The sequence below is a fragment of the Argiope bruennichi genome, chromosome 2, assembly GCF_947563725.1.
Source record: "Argiope bruennichi chromosome 2, qqArgBrue1.1, whole genome shotgun sequence".
Taxonomy (NCBI): Eukaryota; Metazoa; Arthropoda; class Arachnida; order Araneae; family Araneidae; genus Argiope; species Argiope bruennichi.
Window position 1 is genome coordinate 125528450 of NC_079152.1, and position 16564 is coordinate 125545013.

Below are 16564 nucleotides of genomic sequence, written 5' to 3' on the forward strand. Positions count from 1 at the left end.
AAAGCTATATTTGACAACAATAAAATAAAATGTGTTATACATAAGATGTAGTATTTTCCTTCAAGTGTATAAGGCGCTCATGACTTTTACATTTATATATATATATATATATATAAATGTGTCTTTTACCAATAATTTTTACCAATAACTTTACAATAAATAAAACACTTGTGTGGAAATACTTTTAATTTCATAAACGGAAATAATTATTCCTGTACACAGCTTTTTCAAATCAATCTTGAATAATTAGTTCAGAATTCAATTATTTTGTTGCGATTGTACTCAGAAGTTTTCTAGATTTCCATAACAATTTACCTTAAGATATAAATTCAAATTGAAACGGTTTTGCAAACATATGAACTTAACTGAAAAGAAAAAAAAATCTGTCTGCTCGAAACTATAATTTATTAAGATAAATTTTGTTCTGTATATGTGTATTTGTTAGCAAATAATTCAAAATGTCTGTGCATAAAATTCTCATAAAATTATTTCAAAATGTTATAGAGAAGCACACAGATAAAAGAGAAAATAGAATTATCTGAATTACGTTTATATCACTTGGAAATGAACTATTTTGTCGAAATATCACTTCGGAAGCTCCCTGTCTGATACTTCAGACGAATGATCATTTTTTTGATAATGCAAAACAAAATAGAATATATAATCTTTTATGAATATTTTAAAGAATAATATCTTCATGTTGAATTGATTTTAAATTGTCGTCACGGATTCTTGATATGAAAATAAATATCTACTGCACAGGTGTTTTATATCAATAAAGAAATTATTTATTTCAAGAAATTAGAATATATTCATTAAAAATTCCTGGAAATAGCTGAAGAACTATTGAGTAAGTAAGTATTAGAGAAGTTAATGAAGTTAATGGACTAGTAAAAGAAAAGGAAACTTAGGCGTAATTACATTATTGAAAATATAGCATTTTTTTTCTACTTACATTATAAAGCAAAATGTTCATGTTAATGAATGATCATCAAGAATTTTTGTAGCTATAATTTTGTAATTAATGAGCCCTTAATCTTAAATCTTCATCTGTAGATGGCCATGCGTCATTAAGTTAAGTTGTTTATTATAGACTTTCTTTTAGCTTCCTACTTCAGAATTTTGCATATTAATTTTTTTTTTCATATTTTCAGATCAAAACATATATGCGGGTTATTGCATAAAACCTTGATGTTTAGCTTATAGAATATAAGAATATTTCATCATTTCACTATAGAAGAAGTTATTGACTAACCCGATATTTCTTAAAAATTTAGCATGATTAGCAGACGTTCAACGTGAAATTAAACAATTGAAATAAAGTCTGCAAAATTCTAAGTCATTTCTATTGTATTAATCATTTATATCGTTCAATACATAATTTTAAAACTTCCAAAGTATTTGAAATATTTTAATACAAGTCTATTGATCTGATTGACTGATATTATGTAGTGATCGGACATATGCAATTCAATTTTTTCATGATTTTCAAAACCTAAAATAAAATGCTGAAGTGAACGGTTTAGAGATTAGGCTTCTTAAGCCATCTCCTTCAATATTTAATAATGGTCGTCTCTCTATGAAAGGTTCACAATCATAAATATGCAAATGCAGGTCTACTCGCGAGAAAGGACTGCCTCTACCCAGAATCTAAATCTATTCTATGGAATGGTATTGGTGTCAATACCATTTCCGCAGAGCATGAATAATGAGTCCATGGCAGACGTCCATATATCACGAGGACATACATCAATGACTCCTTTTCACTGCCAGCCTGCAGCCCGGGAAGGAAGGGTTGCAAATCAGAATTTACGTGTACAATATTCCCACCTTTTGAAACTTAAATATAAATCACAAAACCCCACAGCCTATGCGTCGGCGCACTTTAAAGCATGGAAGGATTATTTCTTGGAATTTATTTGTGAAGATATTTGATAAATTTATGCAGGTTTAGAGTCTAATGTAATCATTCAAAAATTTAAATTCATCGTTTATTTAAAAAAAGTATTATTTTTTGAGTTTACTTTTCTAATATGCAATAAATTACCAATTAATTTACTTTTTCATTTGGGTGCCCTTTTCAATGACAGTATTTCATATGCTAATTATAAAATAAACGAAATTTTACTTTCCGTGTGATTTTTATTAATACGTTTCAAATTCTTCTGAAAATAACAATATACTGAAAGGATATCACCGGAATAATAGTGTAAGACATTTACTAAACTAAATTAAAAATGCTTTATTGCGCCACATTTTATAAATAAAATGGATATGTTATCGCTAATTCAGTTAAATTAATATCCTGAAAATTTCTACATGCAAAAGAAAATGCTCAATGAAAATGGAAATTTGAAGAATAAATACGAATCAATAATATACTGTATAATATAAAAGATATAAAGTTAATATAATGAAAAAAATGTTTTACAATAAAGCTTACAATTAATTTAGAGGAAAAAAAGGAAGCAAGATTAAGAATAAATATAATTTTGCGAAAGTTTGGCCACATTATTTTTTGTTCGCTATAAATTTTTAAAAATAATAATTCATTCGGGCTATTTGTTTAAAATAATTCATTAAGTGAAATATTGGGGAAATATACGTATATCTATATGCTTATATATGCAATATATACGTATAATGTAGATATATATTAATATAGTTATTAAAAATATTAAAGATTATTAACTGGGCAAATAACTATCAGACGAGGACAAATAACTATCAGAAAAGCCGACACTATTTGTACCGGTCTTAAAACATTCTATGTAATATTCTTGTGACAACAGTTAGGTACTTGATTTTTATATTGTTATTTAGTTAAATTAAACAAAAATATTTTCAAGGTATTTCCTAATTTTTCATACAATGAAGAGTTATGAAATAATATGATACATAATATAAATATTCTTTATGATTTAAATTCTGTAAGAGACATATACAAAAAAATATGTATTTTTTTTGTTTATTAACTTGAATTACCGTTTATTAAATAATTAAAAAATAGTTACACAATTATTTTATTGATATAGGCATTAATTTTTAAAATAGGCTCGAATAAAAGGATGTCGTAAATCAGTAAGTAGAATGAATCGTTTTTATTAAAAGGAAATGGAATACTCTAAAGCGAAAAGTTTGCAATAGTGAAAGGAAAAAAAAACACTGCATTTAATAATTAATTGCTAATGTGAGAAAGAGGATTTAAAGCTTCTTTCTGAATTAGGAGAAGTTAGTCATTTGATAGTTAGATTTACATGATAAATAACTATCTTTAAATTGAAATTTTTTCATGATATTTCTGTTTCTCAATAATTTATTAATTAATTTATAAATATGAGATTAAACAAAAACATTAAGAACAATAGTTAGAAACAAAGTTTGTAAAGTAAATATCAAAAATCCAATTACTGGATGGGACGATCAGACATTATGTATATGAGGGCATGTATGTTTGTTTAGAATAAAGTTTCATCTATGATTATATATAATAAAAATTTTAACTTCATGTGTTTATTTAAATTATCTTTGACGATAATATGCCCATACATTTTGAATTTAATTAATTAATTTGAAGTTTAGGAATTGGATATTCTGGAATACAAAGACAATTTATAAAAGTAAATAATAAGAGAAATCTATAAGCAATGAATAAATAATCAAAATTTCGATAAATGGTATTAAATTTGTATTGTATATTTTATTTCCTAATTAATTTTGATTTTTTGTAATAAACTGTAGCCTTATTTCAATGTAGACAAAATTTTGCCACAGATTATTCAAAATAATAATTTGATCAATTTTAAATCCAAATTAATTACAATAGTTCCCTTCTAATAAATGCACTATATTAATAATGAGCAGAAAATTTTAAAATGCCGTTAACACGCAATTACATGATTATTCCTTGGTAAAGAAATCGACCTATTAAAAAGATGCAGACCGCCCTGACTTTATATAAAGTATTAATGAAAATGAGTTGAATGAAATTTTAAAATCACATTTGAACACAGACACGAAATAATATATCTGGAATAAAATGGTAGAAAAAAAATTCTACAGCCTTCACTAAAACAATAACATTTGATTAAAGTGAATTTAGAAATAAATATTATAATATGGCTAAAACGACATTAAACTTTCTTTAAGATGAAGAAAGATATAGAGAAACATGATTTTCATTCTCAAAAGTATCTTCCATTTATGGGAAATAACGAACTAACACGTACTTAATGGTATAATTTATGTCACAGGGTGAAATTGGATCTTTATCTGCAAAATGCATTAATACTGAAATCTAACTCTTCTGTCAAAAAAAAATATTTCTTCCTTTCATCGGATATCTAATTTTTCGCTTCTATTATTTTTACGGTATCAAAATATGCCCTTGTAAGTAATCTAGATAATGGCCTTTTCTTACTTCCTGTATTACGCCCTGATAGAGGTAATTAAGTTTTCTGTTCTCAGAGCGATGCTGCTGGCTTTTCACCCTTTTTTCCCTCGTTCTTTATTACTTTATCCTCTGATTATTTTGCTTTATGTGATGATTTTGCATCCCTTCTAAAGTAGTTAACCTGCTTATCACGTTGAAACATTTTTAAAGAAAATCTTCGCCGAATCTGCTTTTAGAGATAAAATAATCTATAATAATAAAAGACGGTGTCTGTGTGCATGTCTGTTATTGTTTTCTTCGAGAGAAGAACTTTTGAAATTTGAGCTACTCATTTAGGTAAGAGAACGTCTGAGCTTTGTTAAATATTCCCTTTGGGCGGTGTTGCCCAAAATTCAGATTAGATTATGAGTGAATTTAAATATTTAACTTTATTATATCCTATTTTAACTTTTTGTTATGAATTTTTGTATATTTTCATGTAGCACATGCTTTTAAATCTAATTAGTACTTTATTCGCGTCAGAAAATTCTAATTTTTGCTGTTTAATCATTTATTTTATGATTATACTTGCATTACTTTCAATATATAGACATATGGACTTATTTTACAGATTTGAATTAAATATTCATTTTTGCTTTCCTCTTATTATGCCGAAGGTGATATTAAAAGTAAATAACAAGAAGGAGTAAAAAAGAAAAGAAAATAACAAGAAATAACAAGAAGTAAATAATAAGATTTTTAAACGTAATATTCGATATCTTCTCTAAACTATCCTAAAAAACTAAAATCTATCTATCTAATATCTTCTCTTAAAACAACTTTTAAATTTCAAAAACTTCGGACAAATAAGCGTAATCCCCATTTTTGAATGATTCTTCTCCTTTGTGAATTCATATGAGATCATACAGTATCCCATTTTTCTTTCAAGTTTGGTTTGCTCTTTGCATAATATAGATTAACAGTTAATCACAAGGTGCATATATCTTGATTCCCTTTATTTTATATCTGATTAAATGGAAATATATTGTAAAAATTATTTTAGATTTTTAATTAATTATTTGTCTTTTTTTTAATTCACTATACCCAGCCTAATTAATTTGAAAATTATTTTTCTGCTTAATTGAAAGTACAATGTGAAGCATTTATTTACTTATGATTTTATATGTTTCATGATATTCTTCTTATTAACCCTCCTGGCGGCGGCTTTCAGATTGCTATCCTTACCGAAAGCGGCACGCCGGAATAAGAGGTTCAACCTTAAAAATGTCGCGGTTTGGTCAAAAGGATTGCTTTCCCCTTTTGCGGTCAGTTCAGCGCTGCAGGTGGGAAGTGATAAGCAAATTTCATGCTGTGAGTAGCAGGTGTTTCTTATCGTAGTCTTTCGATTTCTAAGAGCATTTTTCTTTCAGTGCTTAGGAAGAGATTGACAATAACATCGATTGAAAATGCGAAAATGTGATTGGTTTTTTTAGAGGTTTTTCGATTATTTTATAAAACAATACATAAAATTTACGTTAGGAATAAGTTATTATCATGTTTATATTGATACTAGTCTAGTTTTTATAAATTGAAAGTCCTAGTCTAATATTTTTTTCATTGCAATATGTTTCGCAAATTATTTTATTCCGTAGTACTGTGAAATTATTTCTCGACATTACGTGCAAGTGATTTAATTTTTTTAAAAAAAAACCCCTTTTAGCGCATTGCCAATTTATTTTAATATTTTAAAATGCGTGTTTAAAACATTAATTGCGATAAGTAACACTACGTTATAACTTTGTTTCTTCAGTATTCAAAAAAATAATTGTGTAATTAGGAAATTTCATGCGATGTTTCACTTTCAAATATATCGATTTTCAGTATTTATCTGCATGATTAAAATTTTATAATTAAATATACTTTACAATATTTAATTGGCAAAGCTAAATGGCCAGTTATTCAGTAATGCTGAAATAACTGGTCGATGCGCCTTATGACTGTAACAAATAAAAATAATTGTCAAAATATTTCTTTGTAATATTCATGATACAAATTTGGCCTGGAAAAATGACTCAAATAATACAGATTATTTAGACTCATAATTAACCATTTGCAACTGGAATTTTTTGAATACCTTCAAATCAAGTTTCTACAGAATATTAAGTACTGTTTTAAAATAAATTACAATTTTTGAAAAATCTCAGTTTTTTCGGGTTAAAATCAAAGCTCTTACTATTTTGCAATCGGATAACGACAAACCGTGGGGTAAATGAATCATTAAAAAGAAAAATCTGAATTTAAAAGCTTTGCAAATACAATTGCATTGATCTTTTTTACTTATTACTTTTACATTATTTATTGCTTTTGGTGATGAGCACATGTGTTACGTCGAGGTTACTAGCCAATATAAAATTTTTAATTAAATGTTTTCTTCAGCAAAACATCTTGAAATTTCAAATTTTGATAGTCATGTAATTCATACTATTGCAGACTCATTGTACCATTCTGTATTGCAGATTTTTTTAATTTTCTTTCAGCTCCTTGACAGTAATTCCTTAATTTAAAACGGGAGTGAATAAACTTCAATTAATGCAAAACCTGTTTTGTTGAAACCAATCAGGCTTATTAAATTTCTAAATACAGGGAATAGAATCATTCAGCAATAAAGTTTTATGTATATGCTGAATATTTCTTTTTAATTTTTGAAATGACTCAGATGATTTCTCATATCTCTTATTCAATAAAAATTTCCAAAAATTCCTTCTTATTCTGTAATAATTTTGAAAGTTATGATGGAGTACACTTCAAAATCTCGTTTTATTTTTAATTCATAATTTTTAAAATTTTTTAGAAGTAAACAAAAACAAAAACAAAAACAAAAAAAAACATTTTACACATTTTCATTTTTTAAGATGCATATTTCACTAAGATATATATGGAAGATCTAATAGACGCCACGCACAAACATTCGTCTAAGTTAATAATAAAGATGGGCGAGTGTGTGTGTCATTATTTGTCTGATTTGTCAGGTTGTATTGGTACTTTTCAGACCAGACAATTTGAAATAGAATTACCAAAATCTGCACCTACATACTTTGGACAGTGGGAATCATTTCTTTAAAATTTTAATTAACCCTTTCAAGGGAAAAGGGAAGTATGCTCATCACCAAATTAACAATTTTTGAATAAAGTTATGTAAGTTGGCATAAATTCTTACGAATTTTTCAATAAGGTTTTAATTGTAGGTTAGAGGTTTCAATTGTTTATCTCAAATAAAATGAAGTGTCTTGATTTATTTCTTAGTTATTAATTGGAAAAATTAATTAATAAATCAGATTAAATTGATCTAATAAGTTGAATGAATTACTTTTCCTAGGCCAATCTTAATTTTAAAAGCATTTTACTAAAACATGACTAGGAAAAAAAGGCCCTTTAAAGGGTTAATAAAAATTATTAAAATTTTAAAGTTCATTCGAAAATATGACAGTAGAAAAATAATTTGTGCATTAATTGTGAATTCAAAATTTTTTATCAATGATGCGAAATTTTGTGTCATGTAATTTTCTCACTTTTAATTAAATTAAAAATATTTTAGCATATTTTAAAAATATATTTTATTTTTGAATTGAAACTAAACGTTTTCATTGTTATCCTTATATTTCATTCCGGCTTTTTACCCATTGATGATGATTTGGTTAAAAGGTTAAAAAGATCTAAGCTAAAAGCAAAGGGGTAAAAATTTCTTTACTGAAATACAAATAAACCATGTGGCTGAAGAGAATGCTCCATAATTAGCATCTCAATAAATAAGACACTAAAAGTTCAAGATCTTAATTTTACCTCAAAGAATGAATTTTCTTGGTGATACATTCAAATGTATAAATGACACATTGTATAAATTATATTAGAATAATTTCGTATTTTATAGCTGATAAATGGTAAAATTTTAAATAATTTATAATTAACAGAAGTTTTAATTAAAATTTTGAAAATTTCATCTCGAGGTGAACATTCACAGTTTTCTAATTATTTAATGGCGAAGTGTGTTCGCTCTAAGTCAAACAGTTTGATCTGGAGATCGCCAATACGAACATTCATATTCATTATAATTAGAGATATTCGCTACTTTAATAGAAATATTCGCAAGCGACCTACATGTCTGTTCATACTAGTTCTGTTTTTAAAAAATGAAAATGTGAGGCTAAAGGTTATTAAGAATAAAGAATTTCAAATTACATGGAAGGAGGAGGTTCCGAATTTTTTTTACTCTCATGATCAAAAATAAAATAAAACAAAGATCATACCCCGTCTTGTTTGTTAAAAATCACATCCAGTGAACTCGAACTGACCAAACAGGAGAAGAAAATAATCTAAATGTCAGTTGTGCGCATTAAAAATTTTTTAAATGCTAACATATGAGATAAAATTAGATCAAGGAGTTAAAATAATGGCAACAATTTTAAAATTATTAATTCTCACATTCAACTCACACATTCACTCACTTTCAAGTGGATTAAAATTCGTGGATTAAATTACTCAGCATTAAGAGTAAAAATGTCAATATAAACCAGTTTCATATAAACAGAATCTTGCGATGTATATATAAGATTGTACAGTGAAATAAGATTAATATTTCGATACAAAAAATAGAACCTATAAAAACTGCGCTTATATTAACTTTGAAAATATTATTAAAAACCAGAGGAAAAATATAAAAACAATGAAACTTATATCTCTACAATGCTTACATTTTTGTTCGAATTCGTCAAAGAGTGTGAAATTCTATAAGGTTTAAAGAATGAAACAAATATTCAATTTTCATATATAGTTTATTACGTTATAAAAATAAGGATTTAATGTAACGAATACTAATCTTTCCGAAAAATCGCACTTTAATATATTGGTTCTATATATCTCCCCGTTATGAAATACACTTATTAATGAATACTAAAAAAAATAATTCATTAAAAGTTAAAAAGTTGCGTTCGTTAAGTACATTCTGTAAATAAGTATAGTGTCTTATTTTCAAAAATAAGTTGCATAAGCAATGTCAATTCTAAAATCCTTAAATAAAAGCACGCTATAAAAAAGAAACTTGTCAAATTTTAATTTTATATTTTTTATTTATTTTTTACATTAACTATTTTCTTATGCTAGAAAACTTTAAAATCTTATGTTTCAAATTATTAATAATAATACTTTATGTATGTATTCATTCCAGGTATATATTTTCATACGTTTAATTTTATTCTCGTTATTTAAATTTCATTTTGGATACGTAATTATTATCAAAATCTCAAAAGTAACGCCTCAGAACGTAAGCGAGATTTTAAAATACTTAAAAGGGCGCGAGTAGGAAGACATCAATCATATCGTCCACTGATAACAATTCACTTTTCCTTATCTCACATTCCCTTCTCATTATCTCACAGCTTGAGATTGGGGGTAGGGAAAAACTGGAACCCGTAAAAATACGGGCAGTGACAGTATTAAGGGAGTTTTTGTTTCCGTCTATAGACGGGTCCGCCGTTTTGAAGGGAGAAAAGATTCCGTCTTTTTCCGGGTTTGCCGCTTGGAGGGTTAAAGTTCGTTTCAGTATTTCATAATGAATTTTAATTTAGCAGCGTCATTTCAAGACATCTAAGAAAATGTACTTTAATCTACGACTATGTTTTAATCATGGCATTATAACCGTATTATTCCCTAATATTGCATATAATATACAAGGACGAGTTGAAAATTTAAGATTTCCTAGAAACTATAAGAATTAAAAGTAATTATACACATCACATTTATTTTAGTTATTTTTTTTAATTCTTTAATGAAAAATAAAAATTAATCTATCAACAAATACTGAATATATATCAGATATTTTTGTTTTGTTTGATAATCCGTTTTCGTAGACAAAAACCATAAGCAAGGATCAGTATTGATCAAAATGAACAAATATATTTGAGAATAATGGCATTCATAAAGTATTGAAATAAAAATATTAAAGTTTAATAAAGGGCATTTTTATTTTCTTTGTTTTCTTAGATCGATGATCAAAAGGGAAAATATTTATATAATATAGACATTCATCATTTTTGCAAAGAGCAAAATACGTGTTCCACAATATTCCTTATAAATAAAGTTGGGCTAAAATTTAAATAAGAAAAAAAAAATTAAATGTAAAAGACAAATAGAAATAAAACAAGAGCATTGGAAAATGCTGTTGCTTTACCCAGTTGTACTTTAAGATACTTTTGTCTGTGCTGGTAACGGGCAATGAAATGTAAAACTGTTTATATTTAGTAAAAACATTAATTAAAACATATATAATTTAACTTATTACTATTTTTAATAAATGGTTATTTTGATGAATAAAAATGTTTATCTCCTTTCATTTACTAAAATATAAGAATTACAATCTCAAGGAATTAGATCTTATAAGATATTTATACTATTAAAAATTAAATTTCTTCAAATAAAAATTACAATCAGGAGTTATTATGATATTACTGTCTGCATACCATAGACAAATTAATAGTTCTATTCACGGTAAAGCTTTGATTTTTCTGTTTATAACTGAGATGAATTATGGAGCTTTAAATTTAAAATTATAGCATGCTATATATTTCACCTCCGCAATGTAATTTTCCATTCAACAGGGCAGGGATACAATATTTTAAAATTAGAGGTATAATTAAGTGTATTTCTTCATCATTTTCTCAGATTTTGAGGAAGATGGCAATTTGTGTATGCTGTGTCTATTTAACCTTTGGTCATATGGCCTTTGCAAGAGATTGTCTTTCAATCTTAAAAACCATCGCAATGAAAGAATTGAATATTTTTCCACTCAAGAGTGAAATTTCTCTATTTATTTATATGTGGCTGGAAGATAATTCTTGATAGAAAGATTAATTAAAGTATTTAAAGCATAATTCTTCTGTCTATAATTTAATATACGATAAAAATATTCAATATAATTTAATATATAATATTTTATTATAATTTAATATACAATATTATGTACCTTAATTTTAAGTGGTTTAATCTTTATATTACTTTTAACCGATGATTATTTTTCAACTAAATTACTTTTTGACTGTCAGATTATTTTTCAATCCTCAGATTATTTTACAAGGCTGTAATTATCTATTGATCATATCTATCTCACCAATTCCTGAAAACTTGCACTATTGTTCTACGAAAATAAGAAGACCATGTAACTATTCCTTTATATAGATTACAGAAAGATGCAATTTGACAGGCAAATGACTCGGAAAGATCTCATGCATGATTCAGCCATTGCATATTTGTCAACACGCTGTCAGTCTGCTTATTCTAAATGTATCAAATGACTTCTCCAGTTATACACCCTGAAAACGCAAATTATTTCCTAATGGCTGAAACAAGAATTGGAATAAATAACGAAAAGTCATAATTTATGTCAAAGATTATCACAATGCAGTCATGAAAAAGTAACTTCATACATAATGAAATCAAATGCTTCACCCGAATAAATAAATAAATAATAGAAACATAGAAAGGAATACAGAAGACTGCTGCTTTAATTAAAAAAAAATTACGAAAGAGTTTAATACTGAAAGTATGCATACAAACTTTTCAAATATTATAATTCAATGTGAATTATATTCATTTCTTACATATTAGCAAAATAAATTTATTTTAAACTCTTCTCTCCTTTTTTTTATATAAATTCGAAACTCAATAATTAAATAAATAAATAAATGGAAGTGCGAGTAACTGTATGTAAAAACTCTTGGCAGAGAAAATTAAATAAAGATAAAAGACAAATGCTGAAAAATAATTTTCCTTTGTTTTAAAACAAATCTGTGAGATGCCCAAATAGGGCAAAATTGACACTTGCACTTCCATGCTTCAATAACAGCTATTACATATATACAGCTTTGATCATACTATATAAATAGAAAATTCCAATGTTATTTTCTTTCAAAGAATTAAAATGATTAATGGATTATTTTCACATAATACAGAATCATACGGCGTTAGAAATCTAAAATTTCAAAATGCATTTTTACTTGCATATATATTTTGATTCATGCACAGCAACTACATCTTTCTTCCAGAAATGTTCGACGAAAAACCGAATTCTAATAGAAAGATTCCGAAAAAAACCATGGCTCAACAGCAGGTCTTTACACTTTTTTTAAAGATAAAAATATTTCTGAAATATCCTTGCAGTGTTTTGATAACTGAAAAAAGTATTTCACCTACATTTGATAGATTGCGTTCACATACATTTATCCATATTCTGTAGCATTCTTTATTGATGCATTGAAAGGGGCAAAATATGCGTTGATGGTTGAAAAAGTGTAAGCAACCTATAAAGTATATTTCGAGGAATATGTTATTTATCTGCACAGAAATTGGATCAAATTAAATGAAACATTTCATGTCACGCTTTAAATATTAGAATTAAATAATGTTTTATTTATTATATTCTTATCTTTATGTTGTTGTTTTTTTACAGATTTTCCTTTAAAATCAAATTCTGTATTAACAACAAATGTATCAGCATTGAAATGTTTTAGAAAATAATTCTTTTAAAATACAAGGCACTCGGATACATAATGTAAATCCTTCATGAGGTTGAAACGATTTTATATTAGGGACATTTAGGAGAGGAAATTAATTAGATTTTGAATCTGTTGTTCATTTTAATCCTTTACACACAGGATAGCTAAAAGGGTACGCAAATAGATATATATTGTTAAGCGAAAAAAATATCGACAGCAGTAGTAAGATCAACAACTCTAATCTATAATTAGCATACCACCTGCTTGATCTAACAGTTCCCTTTAACCTTGAAGCAGTTAGTTTAATCTGGTCACACATTCAATTGCACGAAACCCTCTCTATAGCATTTCATACGTCAACATGGCTATCATGAGACATCTGAAAATTACCCATGAATAGCAATATGGCTCTGGTTTGGAAGAGGATCTTTTATTTTGGATCATTTTTCATTTTCTAAAAGATCATTTTTTTAGTAAAGCTATACAAAATTACATTTCGTGTTGAGATAAATTTTCGAAAAATAATCTAAAAAAAGATTATTAAATTATTCGTTTACTACATTACCCAACAAAACAAGAGTGCCATATCGTCAAAATTGGCGGCACAAACAAGAGAATATGTGTTTTCTTTTTGACTTCATGTAACAAAGATACATTCGTAAGTATATAAGTTCTCAATTTCAATAGTTTAAAAATTTTATAAATCCATATATTTTGTCTCGTGATTTTTAATAACCTATTTGATGTCATATATTAGTTTAATCGTTTATTCCTTTTCATTGTTGTAATATCTGTATGTTTGAAAATAATATACACCACCATCCGTACATTTTTAAATACATTTAAAAAAAAATAGAAAACGCATTATTTTATACTATTATTTATGAACCTGTTATAATTAAAATTACATAAAGTTTTATAATTAAAATAAAAATTAAAAATACATATAAAAAACAATATCATCAGAATGCAAAAATGCGGCATTTTCAAAATTATATGTCCACCACATCCACATATTAAAAAAGATGCCATGAGATAAAAGCATTAATGAAAATGTCAGAAAATAATAAGCATTGGCTAAAGCAATAGTCTTAATATTTCAGAGGACAGGAAAGAATTATTATAAACTGTGGTATAAATAATTTGGAAATGTTTAGAAAAATTAGAAAAATGGTAGCTAGAAAATTAAATTTATAGTATTGGGAACTAATTTTTTTAAGATCATATAATAATAATTTTGCTCCATGACATATAAGTTCCGAAGTTATAAGGAAAGAGCGGAAACACATTCTATGCATTTTCGACCTTGAAAGTGGTGCATTGAAAGTGGCGCACCAACTTTTTAGCTCTCTCATTCTCAAGATTATTCGAGTATAATAACCTCAAAATACAAAGTAATAAGGTAATAAAAATTTACTATTCCCTTAAAAAAAGCCCAATGGCTCACCATGCCCTTAGAAAGTTGATATAGAAAGAAAAAAGGGACCAGCGTAACTGATGGATACTAAGCAAATATCTCATAAAACACCCTTAACTCATCTGGGCGAACGTTTCGGACGAAGAAAGCACTCGCCACGAATATTCAATGTGTAACACTTAACGAAAGGGTTTGAAAATTAAGCAGAGAAATCCAGCCGTTTCAGACGCCAGTCGTAGTTCCATTATATGGTAATATTTAGCCTTTCAGCAATGATTGAATTAATAATGCTGTTCATTTTTCAGATGGTAAATAGAAAACGTACCCAGTTTCGTTCACTTCCGTTAAGGACTGGAACGAAATTGTAAGGATTTACTGAATTTAAGGATGAAATTGTAAGGATTTACTGAATTTAAGGATGAAATTGTAAGGTTTAAAGAAGTAAACAAACAATTGCAGATTCAATTCATGCAGATACAACTGGATAAGTATTACTTTATTTGAATATCTAAAGATAGGAATGGAAGAAAAAAATCTTTGAAGTATAGATATACGAATTTTTTTCCAAAAAAAATGATTCACACATTAGGAGAAGATTTATTTCTATTGCTAAAATTAAAGTTTAAAAAATTATGTAGTAATTATCTAAAATCTTTGAAATGTAAATGATGTGGCCTGTACTTAAATTTTTAAAAACACTTCGAAAAGAGGATTTAATTTATGAACAAACGATGCAATTATTTCAAAAGTAAATAAAATTAAAGCATGCCTTAGAAGCTAATAAAAGATAGAGTCAGAATTTCCAAGAGGCCGTTCACATATTCTCAATTCTATATTTGCTTCTTTAGATACAAGAAACTCAACACTCCACTTTCGGCTATAAAATTCCTCTGTGAGTAAAGTTTCCTCCGCTGCATGCAAAAACACATCGTAAATGCTCTAAAATAAGGATGTACGATGTGACATAGCTATGTAAATATAGAACTTCAAGATAGTAAAGATAGGATTCAGTAACACATGCAAATACATCTTTCGCGCCAGGCTGCTACTTGTTGATTTATTACTGTTTTCACTTCGAATATAATTTCAAGAGGGAAGTGAACTTTAACTTGATATTTATTTCCAAATGCGTTGGAAACATGCAATATGATATATAGTTAAAATTTGGAATAAATCTAAGTTAGGTTGCCCGAACTCACTCTTTTCAATATTAATAAAACTATCGCTTAAATGTGTGTTTAATAGATTATTTTTCCTATGTTTGGGAATTAAATTAACTTCATTTTTATGAACATTAAAACCGATATAAAATTCTTAATTCCCTGTAATATTGCGAAGCTTTTTATTACATGAAAAGCTTTTATTATTTAAAAAAAATAACTTAAGATAGTCGGCAACGAATATAATGTATTTTTATTATCAAATTCTAAAAAAGGGTTTAATCTAAGTAATAAATATAAATGAAATTTGTAGTATACAACAAACGTGTTTTTCAATTTTTTAGCATTTAAGAAAAACAATAACTATCCATTTTTTTAAATGCTGATGCTAATTTTAATAATCAAAGTTATGCGAAAAATTTCTTACTTCAACAAATGCCTAATGTTATAAAGAAATAAATAATCGTGTTATAATCATAATATTTTTCTTCTTAATTCCTTTTAAAAAAATGAGCGTGGTATTGTGCATAAATGGAAGTTTTTAAAACTATTTCTGCTGATCTTATTTTTTACAGAATCATGAAATTTAGTTTAAATTTACTTAATATAAAAAAACTCATATCCATTGCGCTGTGTGAAAAAAATTGTTAGCGAAACATACAAAAATAAACATTTTAATTTTATTTTTAACTACGCGACAAAGTATTTTATTTTAATTTAAAAAATAATAATTGTGAGTAAATATTCAACATCAGTGTGTTCTAGAATGATACAGTGCAATTTCTCCAAAATATTGTTATGTGATTGATAGGATGAAATAACCATTGCTAAGGGCTATAATTTTCAGAAAAAAAACTCAACTTTTTGTAGAAATTTCATTGCAAATTCATTTGCATTGTACGCATTTGCTTACAAAGCTGTTTGAATACTGTAAACCCGCCATACATTGTTCTAGAATGAAAATATAGACAATGTTTCCTTGTTGAAGCAAGCTATTATGGACAAAGGAACGTTATATACTGTTAGGCTAACGATAATTTAGTATGTTATGTTTATTGTAAGGAAAATAATT